At 37.6% G+C, this 15,612-nt stretch overlaps 1 long non-coding RNA gene across 1 annotated transcript; it reads right to left on the reverse strand.

Moving 5' to 3' along the window:
- Nucleotides 1-223: 223 nt before the first annotated feature.
- On the reverse strand, nucleotides 224-1,517 carry LOC128655212 (uncharacterized). Its single transcript, XR_008401723.1, has 2 exons — nucleotides 1,468-1,517; nucleotides 224-585 (listed from the first exon to the last, which is right to left on the reverse strand). It is a non-coding gene; the product is annotated as an uncharacterized LOC128655212 (long non-coding RNA).
- Between the last annotated feature and the right edge of the window lie 14,095 nt (nucleotides 1,518-15,612).

Consider the following 15,612-nt stretch of genomic DNA (forward strand, 5'->3'; position numbering starts at 1 on the left):
CATGATCCGATATTGCGGATCATGTCCGCTGCACATCGAAAAATGGAGACAGCATACGTTCTCTATTGTAAAATAGAATTCTGTCAGCTCAAAGCTTGAGAAATTATCCTATGGGCACTAATAAATGATCTATACATTTCTTGTTGTACACCCATGTACCATTTTAAGTATTTAAAAAAAAAAAAAAAAAAAAAAGATAAAAAATGAAAGTTGACACATTAAATTTACTTGGTCTAATTTTTATTAATTAGTAACCATGGAGAATTCCCAATAAGAGGTAGAGATAAGAAGGATGACAATACAAGATGGTTTCTCAGGGGCGGGACATATTGGCACACAGGAGTGGCAGAAGAGGCAGAGCCCTGGCTGGTACACGTAGCTCTGGTAGATATGAGAGAGGGGCTCTGATGTAAACAATTTAGCTTCAGTTGTTCTTTCAGCTAAAGAACTCTTCCTCCTCCCTTAGTTCTTCCTCTCGCCGTCTCTGTACTTCTAGATCTTTATTGATCCAAAACTCCAAAAGTTTCCATTTTACTTCTTGTGTGCTGTCTGTCTGCACTGCTTTCTCTTTGGTTTCAATTGGAGCTATTTTACAACAGAAATTAAAAAAGAATTACAAATTAGGAAATCTTACTCTTATAACATTATGTATCTTATGGAGGACTATAAATAGCAATTTTATACATTTCCCCATATTTATGCATATATCATATCACCCATTCATGTTATATAAATGATCATTTGTCCCTTTTATCCCCTCATGGGATATTGCTATCTTTGATATTAACCAGTATTAAAGCACATTTAATCTGCTTGTATTTTATTCTGATACAGATAGCAATATGACATCTATATCTGTGAGTTCTACCAGACCAGTACAATTCACAATGCGAAAGCTTAACTGTGATTGTAGCTATATAAATATAAAATGTGTTACTTACTTTTGTATTCATATAGTATAACTCTAATGAGAATGAATTGCCTACCTAGGGTTAGGTTTATATCATTTATTCTCCATTGTGTGTAAAGTGAGACTTTTTATTTACTATTAGTTGATCTCGAGTGATTCATTAAGTATTGTGAGGATTATTCCTGTCTTAACTAAAATTTGTTCTACATAATTGATTTTATCAAAGGGATACTTGTCAAAATTTAAACGTTTACAAATCACCGTATTTAATGGTACTTTTAATGTTTGTTGCACTTTTACATATTTATAACTTGCCCCAAGGCCCAAAATAATCCCCATATATTACATTAAACAAAAGCAACCTTCATTATAGCTTCTAACCTGCCCTCTCTCTTTCTTTTACCCTCTCACTGGTTTTTCTTACTAATTTCCTTATCTATTCATTACCCCCTTTACACAGTTTCCTATTTCCTACTATTCTTTTTCCTGTTCTTTCCCAGGTGCTTTATTATTATTTTTGTTTTTATTTATGTTTGTTTTCTGTTGTCTTTTCTCACCTTCCCCTGATTTTTCATCCTTCTTCTTCTGCACGTTCACCTCCTTCTCTCCTTTCATTTCCTCCTCGTCTTCCTCCTTCTGTTCCACCTCCTTTTTCTCCTTCTTTTCTTTCTTTGTTTTCTTTTTTATCCTCTTCTCCTTTTTCAGAGAAGCTGCAAAATAAAAATAAAATGAAATGACATATACTTGAATATTCTTGTATTAGCCTATTGTGCTAATCCCCAGTCTTGTGCCATACAGTCTCCCCTATAACCTTGCATATTTCCTCCTTACTAATGAGTTACATTTCCCCTCGTATAAACAGCATGCAAGTTCTGTTACCTTTCCTGAGGACGGGGCTGATGTTTGGCTGCTCCTCATCAGGAAGTTTGGATTTTCTAAAAACAGCAAAAACAATATTAAAATGATATTTTTGTCATAACATACTTAATCATTAACCAGTTGAGTTTATATTAAAGGGAAATAATTGTAAAAGATAACAACACAGAGCTCCACACCAGGACTGCACCACAAAACACAGAACAGTTGGGAGCTCTGCATTTAATGTGTATGTAAATCATGTGACATGCAGCACATAATTACTGATGTTACTGATGATTTAATAGAGGGGCACTGGTGTATTACAACCACATGACCAGCAGATGGCAGCGCCTCAGCTTCATACCAATGTAAGGCAACAGTGAGGTGGGCATGATTACAGCTCGGCTGAACCTGCCTTGTCATGATCTGTGATCAGTATTACACAGTGAAAAGCTTGTTCTACCCAGAATCTGTAGCGCAGATGAGTTATTTTATACCCAACAAAATGGTCTAGGAAAGGTGTTATGTAAATTACTTTCTATATGAGTCAAAGAATTACATTTATTATCACAATTTAGTAAAATATTTTACATTTTTACATCAATTGTGATTATAAAAGCAGCAATTATATAAATATAAACATAAGAAAAAAGAATGTGACAACAACTACCAGGGGAGGATGCTAAACCTTCTTTGTGTGTGTTAAATTTGTACCCAGCAGCCTCTCTGATGGTGCTGACTTGTTTTGCAAAAACAAACAAAGTTGAATAAATAAAAATGGAAAATATATTTTGTATATATTTAAGATTAGTGTGTGTGTGTATATAGACAAACAACATACATAAGTGTAGCTGCACCCAGCAGTGTAATGTCCCTTTAATATGTCACAGCATTTCTGTTGTCTTGTGACTTTAGTGGGCTGCACAGATGTATTGTAAATACTAATATAAATATATAAACAATACAGCTAAATTGTATAGATGAGTTTATTATGGGAGGCAGCTCCCTGTAACTTACCGGAAGTTCTTCCTAAGCGCCCATCCTCCAATTATAATAATTATGAGGGCAAAGACTCCCACACCAGCAGATACGTATACTGTAAAGAAACAGCAGGTAAAACATTATTATTAATAGACTTTACCAGTGTTGAGATCATTATTAAGTACAATTAAATAAACGTGGCACATTATATCTTCTACCTTTAGCAGGCCATGTGTTTAACAAGTGTTGTGTTAATAAATGACACCTATGTATCAAGCTGTTTGTGAGGTAATGATGACATCATATGAATTAGAATCTGTAAATGACTGCAGTGACAGCCCAGAGTAATAGTTAAAGGGTCACTGAAGTATTATCTACCAGATAGTATATTAATATAACTGTAGTATAATTTACAGGGCACGTAACTAGATGTGTATGAGAGTTATTCTACAATTTTATTTTAATAAAAGGTTTTTTTTATTCGCTTACCTGAATTATTCAGTCCAGCCAGAAATCCTGTAAAAAAAATTATAATAAAAGTTAGAAGTATATAAAATAAAAGCTTGTTATTCAGATTTTTTTTTATAATTATTACCAAACTCTCTAAATCTAACACAATTATTAAATAATGCATTTAAACTATACAGCCTGTAAACACAGAATAAATCATTAGGCTGACTAGTATTATATCCTTACCATTTGCTAATGCAGTCTTGAATGCCTCACTATTCATTGGTCCCAGAGTCATCCCTATGTACAAAGACAAAATAAAAGAACTATTTTTGCTGTAGTTCTAACATCACACAATTAATGTCCTACATAACTATATTAGTAAATAGTGCACATGCGCAAGGGTCTTTGTGAAATGCCTTATCAGTTGGTACACAAGTAGATAATGCTGACATCCAAGCCAAGTTATGTGACATCCCTGATTTATTTTAATGTCTGTGACACCTCAAGAACAATATAAATACAACACAATAATAAAACAACTCTTATGATCTGCAGTCTGTGTAGCCAGTAGATAAAGGTGACGTTAAGATGTAGTGAGTTTATAATCCAAGAAAACATAATGGGTTCAATCACAATCGTGTAGAAAAATGTATGAAATTACATATCTAAAAAAAGTCCCAACAGATTTCAATGATGGTTTTCTGTATAAAAATATTATATACATTTTGCTAAAGGTTTGTAATTGACCCCATAATAGTTAATTAACCCTCTGTAGCAAGGAGACACATCAGACAGTACAGCCTACAGGAAGAGATTATCTATTACAAACTGTAGTCATTAATGAGGAAGGATATATACTTTACCTTGCGGGGTGCTCACAGGTGTACCCAAGACAGTTTGGAATATATAAAGAAATATATAAATCGCCAAGTAGAAACAAGCCATGTTAGCTGTAGTCCACTCTCACAGAAAATGACTGTGCTGACTGGCTGCAGCTTAGATATAATAGTGTGTGATGTCACTGTTGTATTGTGTGAAGTTGTGATATTGTGACATCATTTCCTTTGGCAACATCTGACCAAACAGATTTACCCACTGATAATTCTGAATCTGTTTTATAATAGCATAGGGTTTTGTAATCCCTTGTTCTGTAAAATGATATTAATATGTCAAGGAATATTTATATTTTATTATAGGGTATAATTTTATAGATTTTATCATAATACATATGCTACAATACATTGTGATGCTAAGTATCTATACACTGGTAATAATCAAATTATCATAAAACAAGCTATTGAGCTGTTGTTTGTTAATTAGAGAGCACTTCTTTTTCTGTTTTGTATTTCAGTCTGGACTGACCTTGTTAGGCGGGATCAGTCTGATATACTTCACAAAAGTTCTCCTCTGTGAAAAGCACAATTGGGCTAAAAGAGGCTGCTCCTAGGTTGTAAATCGCCATAGAATAAGTTATTGAGCGCTTATAGAGAGCGCTTCTCTTTCTCTATGTATTAATAATCACATTATCCTCAGCCTCTATAAAATGGTAACAAAAATACTGCCCTCTGAATTGATACTGAGGGCCCTGTTTAGTAAACTGTGGGCAGAAAGATTCCCAAGTAGGGTAACATGTCCGCCTGCATACACAGGGACAGAAGCATCATTCACTGCTGGAATTTATCAATACACAAACAATGTCTTGTACATCAAGGGCCACTGCTCTCATACAACCGATTTCATGAGAGGAAGGCTTGTCAATCATGCGTTTTTGTAATGTTTTCAGTCTGTCAGAGGTTAGAAAGCAACATTATAAACAAGGATGGTTCATGGGGGCTGTGTTGGATCTCAGGGCCCTGAACAACTCCTTATCTTCAAGTTCAAGATTAAGGGGCCGATTTATCATGGCCTGAATGGGGCCAAATACCCCTGTTTCCGCAAGAGCCTTCAGGCTCACCAGAAACACGAGGCATCAAGCTCCATTCAGAGCTTGATAATTCGGCCCCTAGGTGTCTTCTGCTTCTAATCAATCTAATAACACAGGATACATATCTTCTGTGACTAGATCTTATGGATGCTTATTTCACATCCCCATAGCAAATGCAGTTCTTGGCTTCTCAGCAGCAAGTTAGCATTTCCAGTCTGCTGTCCTTCCATTTGGTATTTGTATAATTTACATATTAGAGAGACAAGTATAACCCAACCCATATTTGGTAAAATCCTTGACTACAGCAGTCTTTAGTACTGGCTAACTGGCGGCCTAAGGGCTACATGCGCTCCTCTACACTTACTTTTGCAGCTCCAGGGAAAAATCATAAATAACAATGACCCACTGATAGCTCAGGGTGCGCTATATCAATATTGCAGGCCCATGCTAAGACTAGCACACAATCTGGTATTACAGGTCCACGGTAAAAAATAATTACCATGTTTAGCATGGCCAAAATCTCTTTAGCGTACTTTATACTTTCAATGTATAGAAAGGCCGTGATAAACATCCCTCATATTACAAATTGTAACTTATTTGGTAGGCTTGAGCTCAAAAATTAGTGAGACTTTAGACCTAATGTAAAGTGTCAGGGCTAGAATAAAAGTATAAAAAAAATCTACATATATATTAAATATAAAGTTTATGTTTGCTATTGAAATAAATGTATTAAAAAGTGTTTTAAAGGGATGTGGTATATAACTGACTGTTTGACATATCTACTGTATGTATTTATATATAACTATATATACATAAATATATATTGTGCTCACTCATGTGGAGTTATTATGAGTCAGCACTGATTGGGTAAAATGCAAGTCTATCAAAAGAACTTAAATTACTGGGCTGTCAGAAGATGCTTAGACACAAGGTAATCACAAAGGTAAAAAGTATATTAAGAAACAGTGTTGGTTAAACAAAACTGGTGAATGGATAATAAAGGGATTATCCATCTTTTTAAACAATACAAATTCTGGAGTAGACCTTTAAAGGGACATTAAACACTTTGGGATTGTAGTTTAAAATGTTAATTATTTGTAATTAAAAAAAACCTTTGCAATATATTTGTGTGTAATTAATATTTTCATATCATCTTTAGTAATTTTATAATTAACATTTTTTTTAAATGTTCAAACACTTCACTGCAATCATAAATTAACATTCTCATACCCTGGCTCCTCCCTGGAATTACCAAGCCACGCCCACAGACTCCCCAACAATACAAAGACACTTGTGACTCCTACTTCTGCATCTCCAGAAACATCTTGGGGTCGATCCGATATAAATTGTCGCCCGCAAAAGCCGGCAACGCCAATATTTGCGCGGGTTTGGTATCACATATACGGCGTAACCTAGAAGTTACGCCCGTATATTTCTGCCGTCGCCCGTAGTTTTTTGGGCCATAGGCAGGTATACCAAACCCGCGCAGTTTGGCATCCAATATGCAGCGTAAGGACTTACGTGGCGAAAATGGAGAAAACTTACTCCATTTTCACCTCGCCACAAAAAGCAGCCGTAAGAAGCCTTACGCTGACTATTGGAGCCCCGTAACTTCCTAAACTGGCTGCTAAAATAAACCTAACACCTAACGCATGCGCAATGTCTATCTCCCTGTAAACCGCGATCTTCTAAAATAAACCTAACACTTAACGCATGCGCAATGTCTATCTACCTGTCAACCGCGATCCCCCCCCCCCCGAAATCCCTAATAAAGTTATTAACCCCTAAACCGCCGCTCCCGGACCCCGCCGCCATCTACATAAACTAACCCCCTACTGTGAGCCCCTAAAACCGCCGCCATCTACCTTATCTATCCCCTAATCTGACCCCTTACACCGCCGCCACCTATATAAAAATTATTAACCCCTAATCTAATCCCCCTATACCGCCGCCAGCTATATTAATATTATTAACCCCTAATGTAAGCCCCTTACACCGCCGCCATCTCTATTAAAATGATTAACCCCTAATTTAATCTACCTACCCCGCCGCCAGCTATATTATCTATATTAACCCTAAGTATATTATAGTTAATATAGGTATTACATTATATATATTAACTATATTAACCCTAATTATATTAAGGTTAATATAGTTACTATAGTATTTATATTAACTATATTAACTCTATCTAACCCTAACTAAATTTATATTAAATTAATCTAATTCATTTATAAACTAAAATATTCCTATTTAAATCTTTCCTAATTAATAATTACATTGTAGCTATGTTAGGGTTAATATTTATTTTACAGGTAAATTGTTAATTATTTTAACTAGGTATAATAGAATAGTTATTAACTATTTAATAGCTACCTAGTTAAAATAATTACCCAATTACCTGTAAAATAAATCCTAACCTAAGTTACAAATACACCTACACTATCAATAAATTAAATAAACTACAAACATCTATCTAAAAATACAATTAAATTAACTAAACTAAATCACAAAAAAAACAAACACTAAATTACAAAAAATAAAAAAAAGATTACAAGATTTTTAAGCTAATTACACCTATTCTAAGCCCCCTAATAAAATAATAAACCCCCAAAATAAAAAAAATTCCCTGCCCTATTCTAAATTAAACAAATTTCAAAGCTCTTTACCTTACCAGCCCTTAAAAGGGCCTTTTGTGGGGCATGCAAATACAACCCCCCCCCCCATTACAACCCACCACCCACATACCCCTATTCTAAAACCACCCAAACCCCCCTTAAAAAGCCTAACACTACCCTCCTGAAGATCTCCCTACCTTGTCTTCACCACACCGGGCCGAACTCCTGATCCGATCCGGGCGATGTCTTCCTCCAAGCGGCAAAGAAGAATTCTTCCTCCGGCGATGTCTTCCTCCAAGCGGCAAAGAAGAATTCTTTCTCCGGCGACGTCTTCCTCCAAGCGGCAGCAAAGTCTTCATTCTTCCGGCGGCATCTTCAATCTTCTTTCTTCGCTCCGCCGCCGCGGAGCATCCATCCCGGCCGACTGCTGTACTACGAATGAGGTACCTTTAAATGACGTCATCCAAGATGGCGTCCGCCGAATTCCGATTGGCTGATAGGATTCTATCAGCCAATCGGAATTAAGTTAGAAAAATCTGATTGGCTGATTGAATCAGCCAATCAGATTCAAGTTCAATCCGATTGGCTGATCCAATCAGCCAATCAGATTGAGCTCGCATTCTATTGGCTGTTCCGATCAGCCAATAGAATGCGAGCTCAATCTGATTGGCTGATTGGATCAGCCAATCGGATTGAACTTGAATCTGATTGGCTGATTCAATCAGCCAATCAGATTTTTCTAACTTAATTCCGATTGGCTGATAGAATGCTATCAGCCAATCGGAATTCGGCGGACGTCATCTTGGATGACGTCATTTAAAGGTACCTCATTCGTAGTACAGCAGTCGGCCGGGATGGATGCTCCGCGGCGGCGGAGCGAAGAAAGAAGATTGAAGATGCCGCCGGAAGAATGAAGACTTTGCTGCCGCTTGGAGGAAGACGTCGCCGGAGGAAGAATTCTTCTTTGCCGCTTGGAGGAAGACATCGCCGGAGGAAGAATTCTTCTTTGCCGCTTGGAGGAAGACATCGCCCGGATCGGATCAGGAGTTCGGCCCGGTGTGGTGAAGACAAGGTAGGGAGATCTTCAGGGGGGTAGTGTTAGGCTTTTTTAAGGGGGGTTTGGGTGGTTTTAGAATAGGGGTATGTGGGTGGTGAGTTGTAATGGGGGGGGGGGGGATTGTATTTGTATGCAAAAGAGCTGAATTCTTTGGGGCATGCCCCACAAAAGGCCCTTTTAAGGGCTGGTAAGGTAAAGAGCTTTGAAATTTGTTTAATTTAGAATAGGGCAGGGAATTTTTTTTATTTTGGGGGTTTATTATTTTATTAGGGGGCTTAGAATAGGTGTAATTAGCTTAAAAATCTTGTAATCTTTTTTTTATTTTTTGTAATTTAGTGTTTGTTTTTTTTGTGATTTAGTTTAGTTAATTTAATTGTATTTTTAGATAGATGTTTGTAGTTTATTTAATTTATTGATAGTGTAGGTGTATTTGTAACTTAGGTTAGGATTTATTTTACAGGTAATTGGGTAATTATTTTAACTAGGTAGCTATTAAATAGTTAATAACTATTTAATATCTATTATACCTAGTTAAAATAATTAACAATTTACCTGTAAAATAAATATTAACCCTAACATAGCTACAATGTAATTATTAATTATATTGTAGCTATCTTAGGGTTTATTTTATAGGTAAGTATTTAGATTTAAATAGGAATATTTTAGTTTATAAATGAATTAGATTAATTTAATATAAATTTAGTTAGGGTTAGATAGAGTTAATATAGTTAATATAAATACTATAGTAACTATATTAACTATATTAACCCTAATATAATTAGGGTTAATATAGTTAATATATATAATGTAATACCTATATTAACTATAATATACTTAGGGTTAATATAGATAATATAGCTGGCGGCGGGGTAGGTAGATTAAATTAGGGGTTAATCATTTTAATAGAGATGGCGGCGGTGTTAGGGGCTCACTTTAGGGGGTTATAGATATAATATAGCTGGCGGCGGGGTACGGGAGCGGCGGTTTAGGGGTTAATAGCTTTTTTATTGTTAGGCTAGTGAGGGGGGATAGCGGATAGAGGGTTAGACGTGTCGGGCTATGTTAGGGAGGCGTGTTAGACTTGTCGGGCTATGTTAGGGAGGCGTGTTAGACAGTGCGGGTGTTTTAGACTTTAGTCAGGTTTTATAGGCGCCGGCAGATTCTAACGTGCCGCAAGTCACTGGCGACGCCAGAAATTTGTACTTGCGCAGATTTCTGGACATCGCTGGTTTGTCAGACTTACGGCACGTTAGCATCTGACGGCGACTTATATGGGATAGCTCGAGTTGCGAGCTGAAACTGCGGGCGACGCCGGTTCCCTCGCTTGCGCCGCAAACTGCGATCTATATCGGATCGCGCCCCTTGACTTTGCCACCATTCTTCCTGTCCGATTACTAAAATCTAGGAAGATATTGTACAAGCTTAAAAATTTAAATGTGTGATTTGAGCAATATTTCTAACTTTGTATTTAATGGTAATTAACATGTTAACTGAGTACCAACAAACACTCTAATACTGAAAATCAAAGAAGTCAAGGTTGTAGAATCTGAGAAGTTCAAACATTTTTTTCTAGTGAATTGTTTATTTGTAACCTATAGGTGGTGATGTTACAGATACATTTGAAAAGCTTGGCCAGAAATCTTCAACTTTTGCAAAAATAAACTTTATCTTCCCTTGTGAAAAAGGGAAAATAATATTGAATGACCTGTTAGGTCTACAACACATGATAGAGAAATCCAGTAGCCAAAAGGTTGAGCATTAGAGATGATTTAGTGTGCTGTGAAGCTGTATTACAAAAATGTTACTGTCACAATTTGCTTAAAGGGACAGTCCACAATAGAATTGTTATTGTTTTAAAATATAGACAATCCCTTTATTACTCATTCCCCAGTTTTGCACAACCAACACAGTTCTATTAATATACTTTTTACCTCTGTGATTACCTTGTATCTAAGTCTCTGCAGACTGCTCCTTATCTCAGTTATATTAATATACTTTTTACCTCTGTGATTACCTTGTATCTAAGCCTCTGCAGACTGCCCCTTATCTCAGTTCTATTAATATACATGTTACCTCTGTGATTACCTTGTATCTAAGCCTCTGCAGACAGCCCCTTATCTCAGTTCTATTAATATACATGTTACCTCTGTGATTACCTTGTATCTAAGCATCTTCTGACAGCCCCTTATCTCAGTTATATTAATACACTTTTTACCTCTGTGATTACCTTGTATCTAAGCATCTTCTGACAGCCCCCTGATCACATGACTTTGTATTTATTATCTATTGACTTGCAATTAGTACTGTTATGCTAACTCTTAAATAACTCCTCGGGCATGAACACAATGTTATCTATATGGCCCACATGAACTAGCAGTCTCCTGTTGTGAAAAGCAAGTACAAAAGCATGTGATTAAGAGGCTGTCAATATAGACCCTTTGAAACAGGCAGAAATTTAGAGGTTTAAATGTTATAAAGTATATTAATATAACAATGTTTTGAGTGCAAAGCGGGGGAATGGGTAGTAAGGGCATTATCTATCTTTTTAAACAATAACAATTTTTGTGTAGACTGTGCCTTTAAAGGGATATGAAACCCAATGTTTTTCTTTCATGATTCAGAAAGAGCATGTGGATTTTAAGCAACGTTTTCTTTGTTTTCTTGGTATCTTTTGTTGAACAGCAGGGGCATATGCTTAGTAGCTGTCCCATTTCTGGAGCATTATATGGCAGCAGTTTTGCAAGAATGTTACACATTTGCCAGAGCACTAGAGGGCAGCACTATTTCCTGCCATGCAGCGCTCCAGATGCCTACCTTGATATCTATTTCACACAGAATATCATGGGAACAAAGCTCATTTGATAATAGAAAGACATTGGAAACGTTTTTTAAAATGGTCTGCTCTGTCTGATTCCCAAAAGAAAATGTTTAAGTTTCATATCCCTTTAACTGGAGGTTGATTACATTTAGATAGGAACATACAAAGAAACGCTGGTTTTCAATTGACTTTCACCTAGATTACGCTAAACTATATATTTCACCCTCCATAGCGCTGCCATTACGAGTTACTGAAAAGTCTCCTTGTGCGTGCGATATGGTGACGATAAGCTCCATACCGCACAAAATCCAAGGGCGGATTTCACGTGCTCGTGCAGGCTTTCCCCCATAGACAACAATGGGGAGAGAGTGTAAGAAAAAACACCTGAAGTGCGGAATGAAAAATCTCCGTAACGCAAACCCCATTGATAAAATGCTTGCGTTAGAGCTATACCAACACGACTTGCAATAGCTGCATTACTGCCGCTAGGCTTAAATTGCCATTTTTTCAGCGTTAAAAGCCGTAATGTAAAACTTGTAATCTAGGTGTTTGTGAGTTATGAAAATGTAAATATGTGACATTTTCCCATCACGTCATTCCTGTGTTGAAATTCACAGGTTAAAAATACACTACAGGTGATATATAGTAATCTGTTAGAGCACATACAGATAAAAAGACTTGTAGCTCATATAGGGCCAGGTTACAAGTGGTGCACTATTTAGCACTTTTGCTCATGAGCAAACACCTCCAGAAGTAAACTTTTAACGCATGCGGGTTAGCACACATATTACAAGTTGAAAGTAAATGATTTGTGCGTGAGTGAAAGCCGACTTGTGCCAACTTCAAGACTTAGCCCTCTATTTATCAAGCCATCAACTGCAAATACGCTGGAACTCCGCAACGTATTTGTGGCGAGGCTGATTCGCCATAGTTATCAAGCCCTACAGACCGGCAAAAGTAGAATTTAGTGACGTAACATACGATCCGCCGGACTCAGTCCGACACAGATCGATGGTTACGTCACTCCAGATGTTCCGAACGCAAGTTCGGCACAATCTGACTACTTTTGTAAGTTATCAAAGAACAACGAGGTACGCTCGCCACTATTCTGGTCCAGCGTACCTGGTTTTCAATCCGCCGCCCCGGAGGCAGCGGATCCCATAGGAATAAATGGGAGTCTGACAGCAGCGAAAGCTTATGTTCACTGCTGCCCGATATCCCATTGATTCCTATGGGAAATGTCTGCACCTAACATATTAACATGTACCCCGAGTCTAAACACCACTAATCTGCCCCCCTACACCGCCGCCACCTACATTATACTTACTAACCCCTAAACCGCTGCTCCCAGACCCCGCCGCAACTAAAGGTATTAACCCCTAAACCGCCGCTCCCGGATCCCCCCGCCACAACTAAATAAAGGTATTAACCCCTAAACCACCGCTCACGGACCCCGCCGCCACCTACATTATACATATTAACCCCTATCTTGCCCCCCTACACCACCGCCCCCTACATTAAACTTATTAACCCCTATCCTGCCCCCCCTCCACCTCCACCACTACATTAAAGTTATTAAACCCTAAACCTAAGTCTAACCCTAACCCCCCTAACTTAAATATAATTTAAATAAATCTAAATAAAATTACTATCATTAACTAAATTATTCCTATTTAAAACTAAATACTTACCTATAAAATAAACCCTAAGATAGCTACAATATAACTAATAGTTACATTGTATCTAGCTTAGGGTTTATTTTTATTTTACAGGCAACTTTGTATTTATTTTAACTAGGTACAATAGTTATTAAATAGTTATTAACTATTTAATAACTCCTTAGCTAAAATAAATACAAAATTACCTGTAAAATAAATCCTAACCTATGTTACAATTACACCTAACACTATACTATAATTAAATAAATTAAATTAATTAAATACAATTACCTACAATTAAATAAAATTAACTAAAATTAACTAAAGTACAAAAAAACCCCCACTAAATTACAGAAAATAAAAAAATTACAAGAATTTTAAACTAATTACACCTAATCTAATCCCCCTAATAAAATAAAAAATCCCCCCAAATAATAAAATTCCCTACCCTAAACTAAATTACAAATAGCCCTTAGAAGGGCCTTTTGCGGGGCATTGCTCCAAAGTAATCAGCTCTTTTACCTGAAAAAAAAAGAAATACACCCCCCCCCAACATTAAAACCCACCACCCACACACCCAACCCTACTCTAAAACCCACCCAAATCCACCTTAAAAAAACCTAACACTACCCCCTTGAAGATAACCCTACCTTGAGCCGTCTTCACCCAGCCGGGCAGAAGTCTTCATCCGATCCGGCCAGAAGTCTTCATCGAATCCGGGCAGAAGAGGTCCTCCAAGCGGCAGAAGTCTTCATCCAAGCGGCATCTTCTATCTTTTTCCATCCGACGAGGAGCGGCACCATCTTGAAGACATGCGACGCAGAGCATCCATCGATCCCGACTACTAAACGACGAATGATGGTTCCTTTAAATGATGTCATCCAAGATGGCATCCCTTGAATTCCGATTGGCTGATAGGATTCTATCAGCCAATCGGAATTAAGGTAGGAAAAATCTGATTGGCTGATGCAATAAGCCAATCGGATTGAAGTTCAATCCGATTGGCTGATCCAATCAGCCAATAGGATTGACCTTGCATTCTATTGACTGTTCCAATAGAATTAACCCCTATCCTGGGGGGGCAGGATAGGGGTTAATAAATGTAATGTAAGTGGCGGCGGGCTTCGGGTGCGGCGGTTTAGGGGTTAAACAATTTATTTAGTTGCAGCAGGGGTTAATAGGTATAATGTAGGTGGCGGCATTGTCCGGGAGCGGCGGTTTAGGGTTAATATATTTAGTAGAGTTGCAGCGGGGTCCGGGAGTGGTGGTTTAGGGGTTAATATATTTATTAGAGTTGCGGCGGTGGTCCGGGAGCGGCGGTTTAGGGGTTAATTAGTTTATTTAGTTGCAGGTGGGCTCCGGGAGTAGCGGTTTAGGGGGTAAAACAGTATAGTATAGTGTGGGTGCTTAGTGACAGGTTAGCAAGAAAGCTGCGAATAAGCCGATGAGCAGCGAGATCGATGACTGTTAGTTAACAACAGTCTGCTGCTCATCGCTCCGTACTTGGTGCGCTGCTTTTTGACAGCTTTCTTGATAAATTTGGTGAGCGTATTCAGGTCCGCGGCGGCGATGTTAGGCGAGAGTATTGGTGCCGGCGAATGCTAGAAAGTAGACAGCTTGATAAATAGAGGCCTTAGGATATTGTAACTGCACTAACTTATTCTCACTATAGACTTCAATGGAGAGCTCAAACTGGAAAAAACCAAACACCTATCGCTTGCGCCCTAGCCAGACAGGAGTTAAACCTACAACGCTAACCCGAAGGTAGTTATGAATATTTTAAATTCCAATGTTCTTCACATAGAAAAAAATGTTATTGTTATTTTTAAATTTTTGCATGGCGTTCCTGTGTTTTTCATTTGCATTTGTACCACAAAACCTCGCCTATACTTTGCATGGGGACTTTTTGACACTGGTTTTCCAATCAATGAGGAAACACTTTCAACAGTTTTTGCACTTTTTATTTCAGCACCTGGATGCTATAGAAACACCATTGTTCAGGAGTTTGCAAGTGTTTTGAGCACTATATGGCAGCAGTGTTTTCAATAATGTGCACAATCCTCATACAACACACACACCACACACTCTCATACAACACACACCACACACTCTCATATAACACACACACACACCACACATTCTCATACGACTCACACCACACACTCTCATATAACACACACATACCACAAACACTCTCATACAACACACACATACCACGAACACTCTCATAAAACACACACCACACACTCTCATATAACACACACCACACACTCTCATATAACACACACACACACCACACATTCTCATACGACTCACACCACACACTCTCATATAA

Source organism: Bombina bombina, chromosome 4 (genome assembly GCF_027579735.1).
Source record: "Bombina bombina isolate aBomBom1 chromosome 4, aBomBom1.pri, whole genome shotgun sequence".
NCBI classification, from domain to species: domain Eukaryota; kingdom Metazoa; phylum Chordata; class Amphibia; order Anura; family Bombinatoridae; genus Bombina; species Bombina bombina.